The sequence below is a fragment of the Pteropus alecto genome, unplaced genomic scaffold, assembly GCF_000325575.1.
Source record: "Pteropus alecto unplaced genomic scaffold, ASM32557v1 scaffold98, whole genome shotgun sequence".
NCBI lineage: Eukaryota > Metazoa > Chordata > Mammalia > Chiroptera > Pteropodidae > Pteropus > Pteropus alecto.
Genome location: NW_006443570.1, coordinates 17,684,836 through 17,704,918, shown reverse-complemented (window position 1 = coordinate 17,704,918; position 20,083 = coordinate 17,684,836). Strand labels below are relative to the sequence as shown.

The window sequence follows — 20,083 nt, the reverse complement described above, 5'->3', positions numbered from 1 at the left end:
TTTTTTGGGAGCTGGAGAGTCATTTCACTTTACCTTGCTTTGTAAATCCAAACTTTCACATCTGTGGTGTTCCCTTCCCATCACTATCGACGTTCTCAGGGAAATTATGAGGTCGGGTGATAAACATTTGGACTGATGGATTGTGGAAACATAGGCAAGGTTAGAGAGGTTCCAGGAATTACGTCGATGAACATGTCATTTTTTCTGAGGTTGAATAAGATGAGCAGACACTGGCTCTATGTCAGTTTCTCAATAATATCCTAAGTGATGTGGACAGATATTTCTGATGATCACTTATCTGTTTGCTGGCTATGGCTGGTGCTATTTAGCATGCCTTGTGTAGGTGTAAAGGGGTCTCGGATTGGGGGAGAGGAGGGTGAAAATCATCAGTCATCTGTGGAGAACCTACTATGGATGAGGCGCTGTATTCAACATCTTACGTGCATCATCTCATTTAATCCTTTCCTAAACATTGTTATGAGGCACTGTCATTATGCCCATGCAATAGATGAAGACACAGAAGCTTAGAAAGATCAAGTAGTTCTTCACAGCTGGAAACCGGTGAGGCCAGGATCTGGGCCCAGGGTGCCTGTCTCTTGAGTGATGGGTTGAACCCCCATTCCTCAGTCCCCACACTGAGTTGCCCTTCTAGTCGCTATGATGCTATTGGTAATAGCATCAAACCATTAGTAATGATGCTAATGGTTTAGGCATTTGGACCCACAGCCATGACCCCCCTACTATACACCCACTTTTACCACTTGTTTATTTTTCTTCCTGGCCATTTACTTCTTTCACTCCTTGGCCAGGAGAAGACACTGATGTTTCCAGGCATGGTTGATTCCAGGCTGTCAAAGAATGGGGTGCTCTCCTGGTGCTTGGAGAATTTGTGCATTTTTTTGACTATTCCCCGGTGCACATCGGTACCTTAACTTTCCAGTTAAAGTCCCTGAGGAGGGCCACCACTCTCTCCCAAACACACCTGAACTCTGAACTCCAGCCCCGGGCCTGCCATTCCCTGCACATGCTGTAAATTCCACTTTTAGGTCAAGCTTTCAAGTCCTCCTCATCCTCCGGGGGGCAGTTTGCTGTGTCCTGTCTATAGGGTTTTGGAGATCCCTGTGTGCTGGGGAGGCCCAGGTAGCTTCAGGGAGAGAGGACAATCAGAGCTTGAGGGACATTGTCGAAGGACACCAGCTAAGCTGGGTGAGCCTACGGGGCTCAGTGTGAGCCTGTCCTACAGGAACTCAGCACGCTGCCCCATGGCTCTGTCTTCCTCCATGTCTGTGGGGAGCAGCATGAGGAAGAGACATCAGGTCACGATGTGGATCAGGGTGCTGAGAACCTAGTTTATTTGGATGATGTGGCTGCATATCAAAGCTACGGGGTACACAGCCCAAGAGGTTGCACCCTCACAGAGGGCAGACAGAGAAGTCCCTCCCGTCTGCGCACTCTTTAGACCTTTAATGGTGCCTAACATTACACTTTATATAGCAGCTGTTTGTTGATAAGTTGGCCTCCCTCCCCTGACTGTGAGTTTCTTGAGGACAGAGACTGTTTTATTCTTTATCTTGCAACCCAGAGCCATAGATGCAGCTATTAGATATAGAACGTGTTTCAAGACAATGGAAGAACTCCTGAATTCATGGCAAAACTTTTTCTTAGTTCCCATCTCTGTTCAAAAAATGCCATCCTGAAAACCCCGAACCCAATGGAAATCTGAATTATGCATTCTTTTGATGGTCTTCTTTTTAGTATATATGTCTCCAGTGTGTTTATGTGCAGCTCTCAGCCAGCTTAAATGTTCAATTCTTGGACGACCAGGACTGGGATCCTGTTAGTGCCTTTGTAGAGTGACCCATGGCCACACACAAATATAAGCTCAAATGCTTCTTGGTAATAATGGTGAGTTGAATAGGTAAATATAGAATGGTGTTCCTGACAAACCACTAAAAACCATCTGTTCAAAGGAAGATGTGGGTCCTGCTGCATGTTCAATCTAATCTTATTTAGCACCTTCATTAATGATGTGAATAGAAAATAAACACCAATGTTCACAGATGGTGCTAACTTTGGAGGTGCTGTTAGCAGAAGTGTCAAGAGAGGAGAAGTATAAACGTAAGCAGGAAACAGTAAAGATGTGTTTAAAAAAAAAAAAAGGTTCGACACAGCAAAGGGGGAAAAAAAAAATCTCTCAAACGGCTATTTTTGGATGAAATAAAACCCTGAAGACATTAGAGCATAAAGCACTGAGATGAAATGTTGAAGGGAGAGAAAGAGAAAGAGGAAAGGCGAGGTGTGAGGAGAAAGGGGGAGGAAAGGTTTCAGGTGGCTGTCAGAGGACCTGAAAGTCCCAGAGCTCAGTGCCCTCTTTGTTAAGAGATGATGGGACACAGCCTGGGCACCCTCCTGAGCAGCAGCCAGATCCCAGGCCCGTGACACCGTCCTAGTCACAGCTGCTGTCCCATTTGTTTTGTGGTAAAGTTTGGTTCGGTTTGGTGGTGTTTTATTTTGTTGCTTCTGGTTTTTTTTTTTTTGTTGTTCTTTCCTCATATTTGAGGGAGCTGTGGGTATGGTTTTATTCTTTTAATTTTGGTTTTAAAAGGTTTCATTATCCCTGGCATAAAGTATTAATTAGGACATCTTGGGAGGGACAGAAGAATGCGCACTTTCAAAAGTCCATATTCCAAATATATAAAGCAAAATGGAATATTCTCGGCACCTGGGTCTCTGATGTTGGAGGGGAAACAAATCAGAGACCAAGCGGCAGTCACGAGGCCTCTCAGACAAGGGTGAGCTCAGCCAGGTCACCTCAGACAAGTGGAGGCCGTGCCCTGGCCCACCTTGCCAGGAGAGGGCTGATGATACACAAAGAGTAGGAACCTTCTGGTTGACAGAAACAGAACCAGGAGTCTCTCTGGGACAGATGACAAGCAAAGAGTTTAGGCTTAACTTTGCAGGCAGTTGGGAACCTTAAGGATTCCTGAGTAGAGAAGACAGTTGTTCAGTGGACTTACCACTATCTGAAATGGCTTGTTTGATTCTTGGCTTGTTTACTGTCTGTCTTCCCATGGCTCCTGCCTCCTCCCCAAAGTTAAGCTCCATGGGAGGGGGACCCTGTACATATTGCTGTGTCTAAAAGAGTGTCTGGCATATAGTAGGTGCTTAATAAAAGAGCAAATACATGATATTGATAGGAAGCGGGTGATGTGAAAGATAGATGGATAGGGGTACTTTAAGGCAGGAAGACCAGTTAGGAAACTGTAAATCAAGGAAGAGAGCGCTGTGGAAGGCAAAGGCCGGTCAAGTTTAAGGGCTGATTCTGAATAAGAACTTGATGATTGACTGTACGTAGATGGTACCAGGGAGAGTCTACCATGTCCCTAGGTTTTTAACTTGGGGGATGGAGAAAGAGAGAATGAGTTTGGTTTTGGACCATGTTGAGTCTGACTTTCTCTGGAAAATGATCCAGAGATTTTCTCTACATTATGTGGACTCAGGGGTTCACAACTCATTGCTCGTCTATTACGTGATCCACTCAATCACATATCAAAATTATTTCACAAAACTTATTTTGTGAGCAAATCCTATTATAAAATCAGTATTTACAATATGCCTGTGGTTCTGTGCTCTATTAAGCCAACGAGGCTGGAATTTGAAACGTTAGTGTTAAAATGGCAAGTATAGCACCTGCCTGCACAACTGTGCCTTCGGCAACCTGGCCGCCGCTCACTTACCCAAACTCCCTCACATTTCTACATTTAAGCAGCATTCCCAGGAGTGATAGTGCAATTTATATAGGAAAAAGAGAAAGGTCTAATCCTTGCTTCACAAATAGAAAGTCCAATTCTCTAAAACTGTGGTGACCTAAAAGAATTTGGAAACATTGCTGATCAATGTTCAACAATAATCAGCAAATTATGGTTTAGTGAATGGTGAGTTCAAGTCCCTGTTTAGGGGCTGTTAGCCCATCAAACAGCATGCTGAGCCTGGGAAAAGTGATTTCTCTCGGATACTAACCAGTCTTTCAGAACTTTGGCTGTAACACTCCCAGGAGTCAGACACCCCAGCTGGCAGCAATAGCCGGGAAGAGATGGGGACCGGGGAGTGGGGGGACTTCCAAGTTCTGTATATTTCTAGGGATGCTGCTTAATCAAGGGCAGAAACGGTGGGGCATGGAGGTGAGAACCAGCTAGTCTAAGTTTCGAGTCTAGTATGGCTCTGGGCGATTAGTTAACCCTTTTAAGCTCCATTTCCTTAGCTGGGATAATTCAGAGCAGTAATACTCTCTCTTCCCAAGAGTTTAGGTGAGAGTTAAAGTAGATATACACACAGTGGCTAGTGCAGTGCCTGGCACCAAGTAAGTGCCCCATTAATGTTTGTTAATTGAGTAAAGTACTTTAATAAAGGAGGTCCTTATGTTTGGAATGTTGGATAAACAAATGATAGGAGAACTGAAAAGACCCATGCCCCTGTGTCTAAAGGCCCCTTTGCTTGACTGCAGATATCCCCTTAAGAAACAACTCTCTACCCAGAGCCATGTTGGCGAAAGGGCCGGTCAATTCCAGAAGGCAGTTTAACTTGTTCTTGGGTATTTTAAAATCCCATTTAAACTTACAAAGGATGCTGCTTTCTTCTTTGGGGCTGATGACACAATTTTTTTAATACATTTTCCACCTCACTCTCATTAAACCTTGCTGCCCATCCACGCAGCTGTGAGCCATGGCAAAGAATATTTGATTAGGTAGCAAATAACTGGGGATTTTTGTTCTGAGGGGAATTCAAAGAGGTCAAAACAGAAGCAACTATCTCATAAACCAACCTCAGAACACTGAGACGAAAAACAAATTGCCCACTTTCTACCACCTGTTTGAGAACAGAAGGGTTTGCACTGAGTTATGTCAGCTAAAAAATGTACCCTCGTCTCACTGTGGTGCAGAAGCCTTTACCACACGAATACTTTTTGATGGAAAATCTACCCCCTACTCCAGTACACCCTTTCATGCTGGTAATAACGGAGGAAAAGAGGCCTTTCTATCAGTATGTTCTGCACACTTCTTAGCAGCTCTGCTTTTTCTATTCTGCATTTGCTATTTTAAGCGAGTACATAATGCATCAATTTTCAGACTCTTACTCAATGCCATTGCTACAGAACCGAGAACTCAGTAATCTCGTCAGGCAGCGCAGAACAATATTCCAACAGATGAAACATTCCATGCAGCCTTATTTCCCTTTTCCTGGGATGGGGCATCTATTTCTAGTTCTATAATGAGAGAGGAACCAGTGGCGGTAGCCCAGTCCTTCTTGCTCAGGAATCCCACATCACAGAAACTACTCACCATGCTGCTGCTGCTGCTGGTGGACACATCAAAGGCCCTGTGGGGGGCTCGAGACCATTCGAGTGCTCTCTTATTTTTTCAGTTCCCAGAAATGGGCTGTTTGGATTCGGGCTGGCGTTTGCCGGCTAGAAATGGGAGTGTGGGTTCTCTCAGGCCACACTTGTATTTTTCCTGCCTGCCACGAAGAGTTCCTATTCTCTCCATGATCACTAATTTGATTTAAGAGCCCAAGAAAAACCTTTATTTCCCTCCCCACCTAGTCTCCTAAGAGATTTTGATGTGAATTGTCCCCATGTGGCTTCATGCCAAATTTGCCTTGACCTTGAGGGCAGACACACTTCTAGTAGAATGTCAATTGCATCTGATATCTTGTGGGCAATTTTGGCAGATTTCCCTGCTGAGTGTGTTTACAGCTTTAGTGGCTTCTAATACAGGCCTTATTTACTGCCTGCAGGGTTACCTGGAAGAGAGAGCAGAACAATCTGCAGATACCCCTTTTGGCTCGTAAATGGGTTAGTCACACTTTCCGAAGACTTACTCTTTATACCTGGCTGGTATAAATGGAGTGGGCCACTTCCACCAACCCCTCCAGTTTCTGCTCATTTTATCTCATATCAATTAAAAATGGGACAACAAATTAGATTGAGCGAGTGCATAAGTGATTCTACTGAAAAGTGAATAATTCCATAACAACTCTACACCACTGCTTTTTTTTCTAAAGAACTAATTCATAGCATCAAATGATCCAGCCATCCCGATGGGGACCTCGAATTACTGGCTCAACTTCATTAGCATGAAAACAATCAAACCAAATACACTCTCCCTCTGGGGCTGGAAGTCAGACACCCTGAGTAATATTTAGGTCACTGCTGCCCAGGCAAGTCTGAAAAATGGTTCGTGCCCTGATTAGACAGTTACATATTTGTTTTAAATGACTGTTATAGGAGAGGACCCGAGGATTTTTAAGGCAAAGAGAGAAGTTCTATGAGTAGTACTGAAACAATCTGAAGTGGGCTGAAGCACACAACCCCTTTGTCTGGTTTAAAGTATATTAGCATCAGCTTTACAGCTGAAATCCAATCTCCGGGTTTGGTGAGTTTGTGTCCCTATGTCCTCTTGTCTCCATTTCTGGGAGCCCATAGAGCAATGATTCTCAACCTTGATTGTCCATCAGAATTCTCAGAGAAGCATCTGAAAAACAGTGGCCCAACAGTGGTCAGGCCCCACTTCTAGAGATTCTAGATTTTGATTCAGTTGGTCATTGTGTGGGCTCCTGGACACCAGTGTTTTAAAGCCCCAGGTGGTTTCCTGAGCACACTGCCACAGAGCATCAAGGCATCACCTTCCCCAGGAATGACTGAAAGAAGAGCCGGCCCTGCTTTGCCTCAGATAAGTGCTCCAATCAGCTGCTTGGGAAATGGCTTGGCAAATGACAGGGTTCCCCATATGTCCAATTGATTAATCAAACTTTCTATTAAGATGAACTGTTAAGAGCCCCTGGAAGGTCACTTAGCTCAGAGGAGGCCCGTGGAGATGGGCACCCCTCCTGGCACCCTTGCTCACCCTTCGGACACCCTTCTGTCAGCACCCTCTTTCTTGTCTACTTCTCCTCATCTCTTTATTCAACAGATATATACTAAGACCTGACCATGTGATGGCCCTTGAAGATATAGTGGCGTATAAGAGAGGTCTTGCTCCTGCCCTCACGGGACTTAAAGTCTGCTGTGAAAACTTAGTAAACATGAATTACTCAACACTGTTCATCCATAATCCTGTGAAGAGCTCTTAAGGTAAAAAGTACAGAATGCTATGAAATCACACGGTGGGGGACCGGACCTAGTCTTTTATTCCTACTCTTGGGGGGAATCGGGGAACATTTTCTTGAGCAAGTGATATTAACTTTTAATATCACATTTTATTTTTATAAGTGAACAATAAATGTACATAGTATAATATTCACAGGTACCAAGGTATGTATAGGGAAAGTACACTCTCCTTCCATTCTAGTCTCTGGCGCTCATCCTGTCTTACAAGCAACCACAGTTCAACCTTCTTTAAGGCAGACTTTTCATTTCTGATGTAGGAATGCTAGCGATGGGACCGTGGTTTGTGATGGAAGAAGACACTGGAGGGCCATTGGCTCACGGCTGTGACAAGGGTGGTCCAAGGTTTCTGGCTGTTAATCAGTGTTTCATCATTTAAATATTAGGTGTGACTTTCTGAACATGGAAGAGGTTCATTCTAAACAGACTGTTAAACCAAATGCTCAACTGTGTATTGGACATCATTGGTGTCTAGAAAATGTTTATTTTAAAAATCTACTTAGACCACAGTGTACCTTTTTTCTTTTTCTTTTTTTTTTTTTAATGCCTACAGCACCTGGTCTTCCTAGGTGGTCTCCCATCCAAGTACTAACCAGGCCCGACCCTGCTTAGCTTTTTCGAGATCAGACAAGATCAATCACGTTCAGGGGGGCATAGTTGTAGACTCATGGTGTACCTTTTTTACAGACACTCTAACAGAGAGGCACAAATCTTTTTCTTTTTCCAAATAGAGCATCAGCTAGAATATGAGCCAATCTGACATTTTAATCCAGTGCCATTAGAGCTGCTATGTTGCCCCAGGACAAAGCTGGATAACAAGGACTGTGAGTTGGGGCTCATTACTGTGGCCCCAGCACCCTCATTACCCTCATTACCAACAGCAGCACGTTTCGCTTAGGTAGCAACAGGACAGCCCCAATCAAAGGAGTTCAAGCCCTGGAAGCACCGCGAACTCTGACCTGGGAACTGCAGTCCCGTCCAGATGAGGAACGCCGGGAGGGGATGAGTTGTCTGAGCCCGGATGAGGTCAGAGAGTTTCCCGGACTTATAGCTCCACGTCGTTCTAGGGGAGCAGCAGTGTGCAAGGTGACCACAGCAGGCCCCAGCCAGAGAGACAGCGAGTTAAGGGGCAGACACCAGGTGAGGGAAGAACAGTTCCCGTTCTTTTAATCCTCTTTAAAAGGCTGGTTTCAAGTTAGGCATTAAGGTCCCCAACAATAACAAGTAGGCGGGGCCTCTCTAATACTGGCAGGTGGGAGGAATCCTCGCCCCAGCCTGGGGCCATCCAGCCAGCCTGGGTTCTGGGTACCTCCAGGGGTCCACAACCTCCAAGAGCTTGGGAAGGGCTGCTGCTCTGGGAACAAGGAAGGTGGGGCAACAAAGGAAAGGAAGGAGAGGGGAGGGGGAGGGAGAACCAGGGGAGCGAGCGAGACAAAGAAAATCTGTACCAGCCTAGGGTGGGCTGTGGCGGGGGAGGCGGCGCCTGGGCAGAGGCTGCCGCTTTTAGCTCCACCGCTCCCGTGGTCGCCATGGCAACGCGGGCATTAGTGATTCCATCTGACATTAAAATGCCGCCGCCGGCCCGGAGCGGGGGTGCTGCGGACGGTAGGGTGGAAAATGTGTGCTCAAACACACGCACGCCCACCGAGGGGGCCGGGCAAGGCTGGCTCGGTTTAGATCGTATTTTTATGCATCACTTATAGTGCCCCTACTCTCGATCCGCCCTCCCTCCTTCCGGCTGTTTTTGTTTGTTTGTCTTTCTAGAGAAGGTGATGATTTGGGGCTTAGATCATCTGTTGGCATATTGATGAGCCCACGGGGTTGCTGAAAGGGAACGGCGATTTAGATTTGGGTCAGCTGAAGGTATATGATTGCTTTAAGACAAAAACATTAAGAAATGGAATACTTAGGGGGAATACCAGGCTTCTTTCTTTTTCCTTTTTCTTTTTTTTTTAAACCAGGGATATATATTACCCAGAAATAGTTAAACGGAAAAGGAGGAGAAAGGGTACCCCTGCAGACATGTGAAACAGGATTAGTGAGAACCGTGAAGACTGAGGCCTACAGGAACCACTCTGTAGCAGTTTGCCTCACATGACAACTTTCCTGCTCAGATTCCTGCTCCAGAAAAAGAAAATCAATCTGCGCAGGTTTTTTTTTTTGTATTTTTTTGGACTTGAAGTCCAACCCCATGGTATTATCTCTCAAACTATTTCAGCATAAACAGGGAGAAGCTCATGAAACTGTACTCTTTGAGGGTGGACACTAGTCTTAATCATCTCTAACTGCTGAGCCCATGATGGGACTCACCTCACACTAGGTGAGGGGAATGACTTGGCCATTGCACAAGTGAAGTCTTGCAGAGAGGACTTCCCAAGGTTGGTCTTCTGAGTGCAGCAGGGACTGATCCCAGAAACATCCTGTTAGCACGGATGCCTTGCTGTGAAGTCAAGCAAAATCCAAGGGGTGTGGTTGGGAAGTTTTTGAAAACTCTACGAATAACAAAATGTGGGCAGGAACATATGCCTTTTTTTGTCCCACAGGTGAAGTCTCCTCTTTTATGACACATCTCGCCTGGGTCTGGAGCATCATACTTCATAAGATAATAAAGAGACATGTTGATGAATAATAGGTGTGTGACAGGGTGATGTGGGCTGGCAGGAGCTGGCTCCCACCTGCTCTGCGCTCGGCTGCCTTTGAGAGCTGTGGAATTCCCAAGACTCAGAGGGCACCACACCTGACTGGAGTACCATTTCCTGACCAGTAGAATTGGGTCTATTTGTCTAGACAGGCCTGTGTCCATTTTTAGGGTCCTAAGTGCTCTGTGATGATCTTGTAAGCTACTCTGATCTGACAGGGTGGGGAAGAAAGGATTCTTTTCAGCCAGGCCTTGCCACCACCAGTGACAGAAAAACTATGAATAAAAATAATAGATGCCAACTGCTATTATTCCTGCATCCCAGAATTCTAACTGTCCCATGTGCAAAGATGACTGGCAAAATTCATCCTCCATACAGGTGGAATGTCAAGGGGTAGAGAATGAATAGGGGACGGAAGGCCTACCAATGCTAAGAATATGGGCCAGGCAAGTGGCCCCCTTTGTTCAGCAAAGTGTAAAGACGACACACCGTCTTTCAAAAGAAAAGATCAAACTTCAATTCTGGACTGGAACTGAGTTCTGCTTTTAAGTAGGGAAACATCTAAAACATTCTGGCTAGAAGCCTATTTCCGAAAGACCTCTCCCTTAGGGACAGATGGCTGGTACCTCCCTCTAGAATTACTACATCCTGACAGTCAAGTTCTTCTAAACCATGACAACCAACCTACTCCTTAGAAACATACCTAAAATAGGGACGAGAAGGCCCAACACGCATGTCATTTCTGTAGTCTAAAAAGAGTGTTTCGATAGTGAACATTAAAGCAGTCTTCCGTTAGAGGCCGATTTCGTGTGATAAAGGCCCACAAATTCCCACACAGTCATGAACGAACTGAAAAGAACTCTGAGGGATTTTCAATGCCTCAGATAAGTTGCTCCTATGTTTAGTAGGCAGAATTCTAAGTAATATTTGAATATAGATACCAGCCAAATTAATGGCCAGTAATTTGCAAGGATTTGGGAAAACATTAATTTGCTGAGTGAGATATAGGCCATGGAACCGTAACCGGCCAACCTGGACTAAATAAATCTCAAATTCCTTGAGACACTCCAAATATTCATGTCTAATAAAATGTACATAACCTCTAGGAGCAAATTATGTTCTGCAGTTAAAGGAAAAATTCACTAGAAATGATAATGGCATCAAATTCTCTTCACGGGGTCTCAGGTCTTACCCCATTCGCCATCTGACACCCATCTTACTGCTGCCAGTCTGATACCGTCTCCTGATCATGAGCGTGGGGCCCCTGAACTCAGGGCTAGAAAGCCTTTATCCTGAACCAAAACTACCTGAATTTCTTGCGGGCCTTTTTAATGTTTAGATGTTGACTTAAGACGAGTTAAAGCATTATAGTGCTTGGAGGGGATACTTGGAAGGTGAGACACACTGTTTTCTAGACAGCAAAGCCCTGGGGGACTGGGATACAGAGCCAGGAAGATGTGATGCTAAGATGGGGAGGTTAGAAGGGGGATGGGGCGACGGCACAAAGGGGTGGCGGTATGAAGCTAAGGGCTAATATGAGGACACTAATGACAGGGAGACCAAGGAAATATCGGCAGGGATAGAGAGGCCGCAAAAAGTCGACTGGCTTACGCTATGCTTTTGAGGAGGGCCGGCTCTACCGGTGCATCCACTGAGCAACATCACACTGCTTGTCCATCTCCTCACTATCCTTGTGTTCCCCAGACCTCTAAGGCAAAAGTGCACACTCACACCACTTCCCTGACTGCCTAGCGCATATAAGAAAAATGACTAGAGACGCAGAGGAGGAAGGGTCCGAGGACCTGCTAGTGGCAGGAGGAGAAGGAAGAGAAAGAGACGGGAGGACAAGAGGGGAGAGAGAAAAGAAAAAGGAGGGTATTCGGCACAGGGGTGGGCCTTCGTTACAATCCTACAGATGAGGAACCAGGCTCGAAGAGGTTGTGAATTGTGTAAGATCACTTGGTTAGTGGCAGAAGTGAAACTGTCATCTAGACCTCAGATTTCCGATTCAGTGTTCATTCATCTAGTTTATGAGAGGAAAGGGAAGAAGTACCAAATACTACCAATAACGAAAGAGCAAAATGCAAATGAAAAACAGAAAAACTCTTCACAGGAAATGCAGAAGACTCTAAAATTCAGTTCAATTCGTCTTTGTGACAAAACAATGAACCTAAGACACTGTAGCACCAAGAGTGCCACTTCTGGAGTGAGACTAGTTGGAGCAAATCCTGACTTCTCCACAGACGATCAGTGTGTGCTAGGGCAGATTTCTAAACCCCTCCAAGCCTCAGTTTCCTCAGTCACGAAATGTGGATAACAATAGTATCACCCTCATAAAGATTTTGTGAAGATCAGAAAATCAAAATCCATGGCAAAGAGCTTTGTCAGCCTAGTGTCTGGAGCATATGTGCTTACTAAGCATTTATTATTATTATGATTACTATAGAACAACTATAACCGGGGATAAATTAGTTTATTCTTACTAGAAAAATGCAGTAAAAAATACCTGTTGATGCTTTTCTAAGTATGAAAAAGCATGTCTATTTACACTGGGGCGAAATGAGTAGATATATATCTTTTTGAATTTCCTACAATAAAAAAAGCATCCTTTCGCTTTTATCTTTGGTAGAGCATGTTTCCTTCTGATGCTAACTTACTTTTTCCTCTATTGGTGAGAAAGTCCCAGGTCTCAGTTTCACTACTAAAAAAAGAGTTGCTTCTTAGCAGAGCATCACAAACTCTCTCCACACTGAGGGGCTCAGGCCTATGATAGAAATAATGAAGAAGTTACTTATTTCTACACTTTCCTTAGGAAATCGACTTGGCTTGGTATTATAGCTGAGATTAGGAATTCTCAGTCTGAAAGAGTCCAGGTGCCAACATGCTTTTTACGCCATCTGTAAAAATGGGTACCGTGGGGTTCAATCAATTAGTACGAATGGGGAACTGAAGACTCCTGGTGTTATTCCTTCTGCCCCTCAGGCAATATTCATCTGACCACTGATCCAGTGGCCCAAAGACAAACCTCCCCTCTCTCTCCTCCTTCCCCATGTGCATTTCTGTGGCTATCTCATTTAGGGACCTGACTCCTGAAGAGTTTTACATTCCTGGATATTTTTAGCCTCATTTACTTCAACTGTTCAAATGCAGTCACCACATGGCAGGCAGCTGAGGGAAGCAGCTGCTGTGGTTTGATTTCTAGTCAGTATTACTTGACATTTCTTGTCAGGTGATTTCTAAAATTCCTTGTATTTTTTTTCAGTCGATCTCAAAAACTTTTTTGCCCCCCTGGAGTCTAAGGTGTAACATCAGAGCTGTGCATCTGATAATGTGCTCCAGGTTAGGGATGAATCCAGAATCCTGCTAGAAAGGAAGATTTATTTCAACTTTCAGGACCCAGATTTCTCAGCCCCCAAACTGTCAGAGACAGTGCGGTGGGTTCTGGTCCTGACAGCTTTCTTAGGCCCTCCCCACAGTTTTCCAATTTGAATAAGGGCGCCACTGTCTCCTGCGGTCTCTGGAAGAACGTAGAGAGGATAGGATGAGGCAACTTTCTGGCCTCTGCTGGGAGCCTTCCTTCAGTGACAACAGCTAAAATGTGCCGGAGGTGGGTTACTCAGCAGGGGGAAAAAACTGGCCTGGACTACATGCTGCCTTCTGCTCTCTCGCCATCTTTTTTCTCCTCCACGTGCTCACCTGCCTTTCTCTCTCGGTCATTCAGCTATGAGTCTCTTGGTTCACCCACACACATCCGTCTACCCTGATGCTTTAAGCCTTGAGGCCTTTTGCATGCACTGTTCCCACCTGAAAGACTCTTGGTCCCTTTTCCATACCAACTGCTATTTGTCATTTGATTCTCAACATAAACATCACTTTTGGGAATCTTTCCTGATCCTCAGAGACAGGGTTAACTGTCCTTTCAATGCACTTAACTCATTGGACTGTAATCACCTATTTCCTCATCTAGTCCCCCCCACTAGACTGTAAACTCCTGGGCAGAGTCGGGGTCTTCTTCACTGTTGTAGCCCCACTTCATAGCCCAGTGTTTGGCCTGGCACATAGTAGGAGCTTCGTAAATATTTGATGACTAATGTTCCAGACTTAGCAAGACCTTCCTCCATTTTTTTTTTTTTGCCTCCTATATAGTTCATAGACTGTATCAAACTCTTTTTCCCTCAAGTCACCTCTCTAAACCTCTATTTTATCACAATGTCCATTCAAGTTCTTTGTTACTTATGAGGCTGAGAAAATCTTCAATTGTGCATATAGATATAAAAATGTGATACTATAGACACCTAGATAGTGTCTGCGTCTAAGATAAATACATAAATGAAAAGTAAAAATGTTGGCTGAACAATTGAAAAGAATTAGAGACTATCTGTATCCTGGTCATTCTCCTTCATGAAGCCTTCTTTTTTGTGTGGGTTGGTAAGTCTGGACCCCTATTTTCAAGGCATAGTTATTCTTGATAAGGAGACAGCACAGGTTTCCAAGAAAAATCTTCCATTGACCATCTGGGACTGTTTTCATTTCCTTTCAAGAGAATTCTTCTTACAGTAGAGAGGAAATCTTCAGTTACATGCAGTTTCCACTAATGTCCCTTCTCCCTACCCCCAGCCTTCTGCTCTAAGCAGATAGGAACTAATGCCAAGAGCAGCAATTATCAGCAGTTGCATACAGCACCACTGCTGGTTTCTCTACAGCTACTTTCATAAGATGACTTTTCATACTTTTCACAATGGATGTCTTCCCTCAGCCCTCGCCCTCAAGTGGTATTTTAAGCAGTGGCATACATGGTGTGTAGGATAACACATGCATCTTAGAATTGCAACACTGTATTTGGCACAGGATTCAACTTTTTGTTTTAAAAAAGGCCTACAGGAACAAGGTCTACATCCAAATAGAGGGCTTCAGAATGACACCAATGGCATCTAATGCTGTGCCTGGTGCTGCTGAATCTGCTCTGGATGCTGGCAAGGTGACTGGCTGGTGGTGACTAACCACAGCAGTGAGGAGTCCGAGTGGTTGTCCAAGGAGTGTGCACATGAGACGAATGTAACTGTGTGTCTAGCCTCTCGAGACACTGCCAGGCACAGTGGACTATAAACAGAAGATCTGTTTTCCATCCTCATTGATTGTACATTCTAGAGATATCCTGACAGAAAGGCAGAAGAAGCAAGACATTCTCTGCACTAGTCAAAGCTAAGCAAAAGCAAAACAACTTGATTCTTACAGTAACAAAATTGGCTTATTTGGGATCTTCCCCATTTAAAGTTTGTACCTCTCTTATCCCATCAGACAAGTGATCTTGGGGGAGAAAGAAGGTGGCCTGATAAGAGAGTCTGCCCTCTTCTGCCCTTTGGACCGCTGGTGGCAAGACACTGAGGACCTTATCACCACAACAGGTGGCATAAAGTAAGAAGGTAGAAAGCACAGTGCAGTGCTGGTCTCAGATTCGGAAAGTTGAAAGGGAGAAGAACCAATCCTGACGTAGAACTTGGGGATGTGTGTGGGAATTATGGGGAGGGTCGGTGTGGCAGGCTGACCCACAAAAGATATCCACCTCCTAATTCCTGGGGCCAGTGAATGTTACCTTATATGGCAAAAAGGGCACTGTAGATATGACTGCACAAGGCTCTTGAGATGGAGAGATTATCCAAGTGGACCCCAAATGCAATCACAAGTGTCCTTATAAGAGAGAGAGATTTGACGTAGATAGGAGGGAAGGCAACATGACCATGAAAGCAGAAATTAGAGTGATGCAGCTACAAGCCAAGGCATGCCAGCAGCCCCCAAAAGCTGGAGGAGGCACAGCAGATTGTCCCCTAGAGCCTCTGGAGGGAGCACAGTCCTGCCAACACTTTAATTTGGGGCCCAAATTAAATCAGTGATACTGACTTTGAATTGCTGGCCTTCAGAACCGTGAGAAAAATTTCTGTTGTCTAAGCCACCAAGTTTGTGGTAATTTGTTACAGCAGCAATGGGAGACTAACACAGATAGGTAGATGAGACCTTTGATGAGACTTCTGATTCAGTTCCAACAAGCATTATATGGCGGGACTAATAAGAGAGAAGACAAACATTTCATATTACTACATTCAATAGGTATAGCCAGTATCAAAATTCTGAATGCGTGTACGTGCGTGCACGCATGCGCGCGCACACACACACTCTTCTCTTGGATTTGAGTCAGAAACTGCTCTTACATAGCTCTGCAGTGTTAGGTTGCATCTGAGAGTAATTCATGGTAAACTGGAACAAGTAGCTATGAATTGAGAAAAAGAACCATGACACAAGCTCCGCCAGCCTAGTCAGATAGGGTCCCGGAAGGCATTGCAGATATGCATTGGAGACAAGAGTGGGAAGCAGAAGAAGGTAAGGAGTCACTTTCGGAGGGGTGAGCATCCTGGACAGAGGGGAAAGGAGCACACCTACCAGAAGCAGGAAAAGGGAAGGGCCTGTTTTGTAGCTCTGAGAAGTTGCTCCCTGAGAAAGGAAAGGAGGTAAGAGAATGCTGACCTTTTTCCTATTTCATCTTAAAACTCTTTCCTAGGGATAAATGTTATAATTTTGGGTGTATGGTTTGTTTGTTTGTTTGTTTGTCTGTCTGTCTGTCTATCTATCTATCTATCTATCTATCTATCTATCTATCTATCTATCTATCTATTTAAAGAGGAATGTAGGGGCATTGAACTGCTGAGTGTGCTGTATGGATGTGACCAGGACAGGGTGCCAGGCGCTACCTTTTGGCTGGGTGGGATCTTTGAACTTTTGTGGCATTTTTGGGTAAGGTAGGTTCCCTCTGCGTAAGGAATGACTTCAGGCTTAGGATGCCGAAGTGTTTCTATGGTCTCTCAGATGGAAGCTGGAGAAGGGGCATAGGAGGTGAGAAATCTCCAGAGTGAGAGAACACTCTTCACAGCCTTGGCAGCATCCCAAGAGGCTCTCCAGAGATAAGGCTCCCTACTGTGGAAGACGTCTGTGCTGACTTCCCATGTGTAAACAAACATGGGGGAACCACACAGTCTTCTCACTGTACGCTGGTTACACAACTTCAAAGGCTCCTGCTGCATCTAACTCGAACAACGGCGTCTTAAACTTCGATTCATTACCAGTCAGCATCACTTACTGAACATGCACAGAATCCATGGCACTAAAGGAAGTTTCATGGGGGTTTGCAGTAAAAGTATATGGCTCAGTCTCGGTTCTCCAGGGAGAAACAGACAAATACAAAAAACCCCAAACCAAAACCAAAACACAGATGACATATCTAAGGCACTGACACCCAGAGGAACTGGCAAAGGAGTGAAGTCTGCGTTCATCAAGCCCCCAGCTACACTGTGTCTGTGGTCTTGAGTAAGTCCCAGAACCTGTCTCTGTTCTTTTGTCCATCTGTAAAATAGCTTTAGACAATATCATAGCTCAATTATTATAAGAATTAAATTAGATGTTGTGAAAGCACTTTTAAAACTCTGATAATTATATCTCAAAATATGATATAAAGTACAGCATAAGGAAACATGAAAAAACTGCACTGACGAGGGGTAGAAAAAATACAGTGTGTTAGTCTAATTCTAAGGCTATAATGATTTCACTGTGACTCATCAGGACACTCTGGGACAAATATGAGAGATCATTCAAGAGAAAAGAACATCTTGGTATTGAATATAGTCTACATTGGCTTCTGTCTGCCCCATTCTTTAGTACTCTGCCTTCACTCACTTTCGAGAACTGATCACCTCCACTCCAGCCATGGGCAGTGCTGCCCATCCCAGGACCACACTCCCCAGTCTCGGGGATGGGCATGCGATCTGGACCCTATTTCCCTGGTCTCGGTGCTTTAGCCTGGATGAGGACAGGTGACTTAATCAGAGGATTTCCTTGGGATTCATACATTTTGAATTAGGAAAGGTTTTCTCTTTCCTTTATGTTGCTATGCTGGCATAATGCAAGCCTGGAGCTATCTGTGGCCAAGATTTCCCCTGTGTAGAAGAAGCCTGTAGTAGGGCAGAATGAGGCCAACATACAGATATTGGGGGGAGTGGAGAAAGAGAGCCGGGTTGGGGGAAGAAAAAGGGTCTTGATTGTGATCAAGTCTTTGGCTCTAGTGCTTAAGTCTCTAAGGTCCTAAAACTCTGTGAGTTCCTTCCAATATACAATTTTCGTTTTAAACTAGTCACTTCATCCGAAAGAGTTCTGATTATACAGTGAGCTTACTCTGCAATACTAAATAAACCTTGATGAGGGCAAATAAGAATGTTGTTGGAAAAAGACTCTAAGAAAGTCATTGTTCTTCTTAAAAAAAAAAAAAAAGGGTCAGCTCAGCATTTAGAGATATTGATCCTTAATTTTCTAAACCTGGCTCAGCATTAACAACCTTCTGTATTAACCAAACAAAAAGGCCATGAGCATGCATAACGGTGAATACCAGGAGAAGCATTCAATGAAGGTTTGGCTAGATTATTCCAACACCTGACAAGCATGATCAGCAAGGGAAATGAATTCAAAATATACACAGACAATAATGTTGAAAGGTGAAGAGACAACACTGAAGCTTCTAAGGTATTTAAGTACCAGTTGCTATTTTTAATAGTTTGCTTACTGAACAAGAAAAATTCACGTTATCAACAGTAGTATCAGGAATCCCAAAACAGTATATCTTAGAGGTCACTGCACTTTAAGCTTAAACACGCTCTTAATGGCTATGTCATTTTTATCTGGCTGCACACTGCATTACCAGTCCCTGATCTGTTGTGGAGTGGTACCTACTCCCCTGGGCTGCTCCCCGATGAGAACACTCCCAAGGTCCCGCACTGCGCCATCCCTGGTTCCAGTTAAGCTCCTGAGAATTCCACTGACAAATTCCATTTTAAGTGGCAAGAAGTCACTTCTCTGAAACAAGGAATGATCCAGAGACAAAGGAATGATAAAAATGCGAATACTTCTATGAATCCTTTTCTGATCTCCATCTTTCTCTTATCTTTGAACCAGATATGATCTGCCTGTTTTTGAATCTCTGCACAAGTTTATATCTGCTACTAATGGGGCCTACTCAATGACGCGAACTCATAAATTAAGAGATTTTAGCAGATGAAAGAGTGCAGTGCCAACATCTTATGGTTGGTGACCCATGGCCTTAAAAGAGGTGCTCGTAGTGGGGTATTTGGATTAATCTGAGACGCATATATGGGGGGATATTAAAAGTTGATAAGAGCTAGTATTAGGTAGAGTCTCACTAAAAATTTGACATAGTTCTTAAGAGTGCATAGAGATTGATCTGCCCATTTTGCCATTGCAGAGCTGAGGCCCTCCACTCCGGTTTTAGGTGTAAAACAGTTCCATTTAGCTTTACATTAAGGTTATTTTGTTTGGTGGTTACAAAATGAATGAGAGATATCCTCTTTAAGAAGCCAGACTTCATAATGCACCGTGCTTCCTATGTTTTTCCAAGTCATTGGATTTGGCCAATAGTTGGTGCTTTGCCTTTGTTCTTGCTCCTTGCCCTCCCTGAAGCACCTGACATGTGGCCTTAGAACACGTTCTCATGTAGCTTCCAAAGCACAGCATGTTCTTGTCTTCCTACTTTTTAAATGTTCTTCTTGTTCGCCGCCTCTTGCCTCTACCTCATGGTGTCTATGATTTCTTTATGTTGATAACTCCCAAATCCATACCTCTGGTCCATTTGAACCCCAAACCTTAGATTCAAATGACACCTGGACATCTTCACTCGGGTGGGAGACAGCTGGATTTACTGCCCACCCACCTACCCAACCGCTCAAGCCGGAAGCCCGCAGGTCCTCCTTGACGTGCCTTTTCTTTCTTGCTCTGCGGCAATCCATTAGCAAGTCCTGTAGAGTTTACATTCTAAATCTCTTCCAAACCCACCTTCTCTCCCTTCGGTCTTACTGCTATCTCACTATTTAGATTTTCATCGCCTCTCACCTAAATCACTGTACCAGCTTCCTCTCTGCTCTCCCTGCCTCCCGCTCACTCTTTAGACTGCTACCAGAATGATCGTAGTAAAATATAAATATGTAAGTTACAAATTTGATCTCTTGCTTGAAACCCTCCTTTAGTTCCTCGCTGCCTTTGGGCAAAAGTGCGAATTCTTTCTGGTTGTCTCTGTGATCTGCTTACCTCTCCAGTTCCAGGGCTTCTCACTTTCTTTCCAAGTTTCCTGAGCTCCAGCCCCCTCAACTGTTTCCAGTGCCTCCACGTGGCATGCTTTCTTGCAACCTCTAGGCGTTCACAACTGCTTTTGTGTTTGCTAAACCACTCTTTC

General features: G+C 44.4%; 1 protein-coding gene and 1 pseudogene across 1 annotated transcript in view; both read right to left on the bottom strand.

Annotated features, from left to right (window-relative positions):
• The window catches only part of MYO1D (myosin ID), a 216,891-nt gene that overhangs the window by 19,716 nt on the left and 177,092 nt on the right, over nucleotides 1–20,083 (bottom strand). The gene's annotated exons all lie outside the window — the stretch shown is intronic.
• LOC112473328 lies at nucleotides 7,707–7,827 on the bottom strand (annotated as a pseudogene).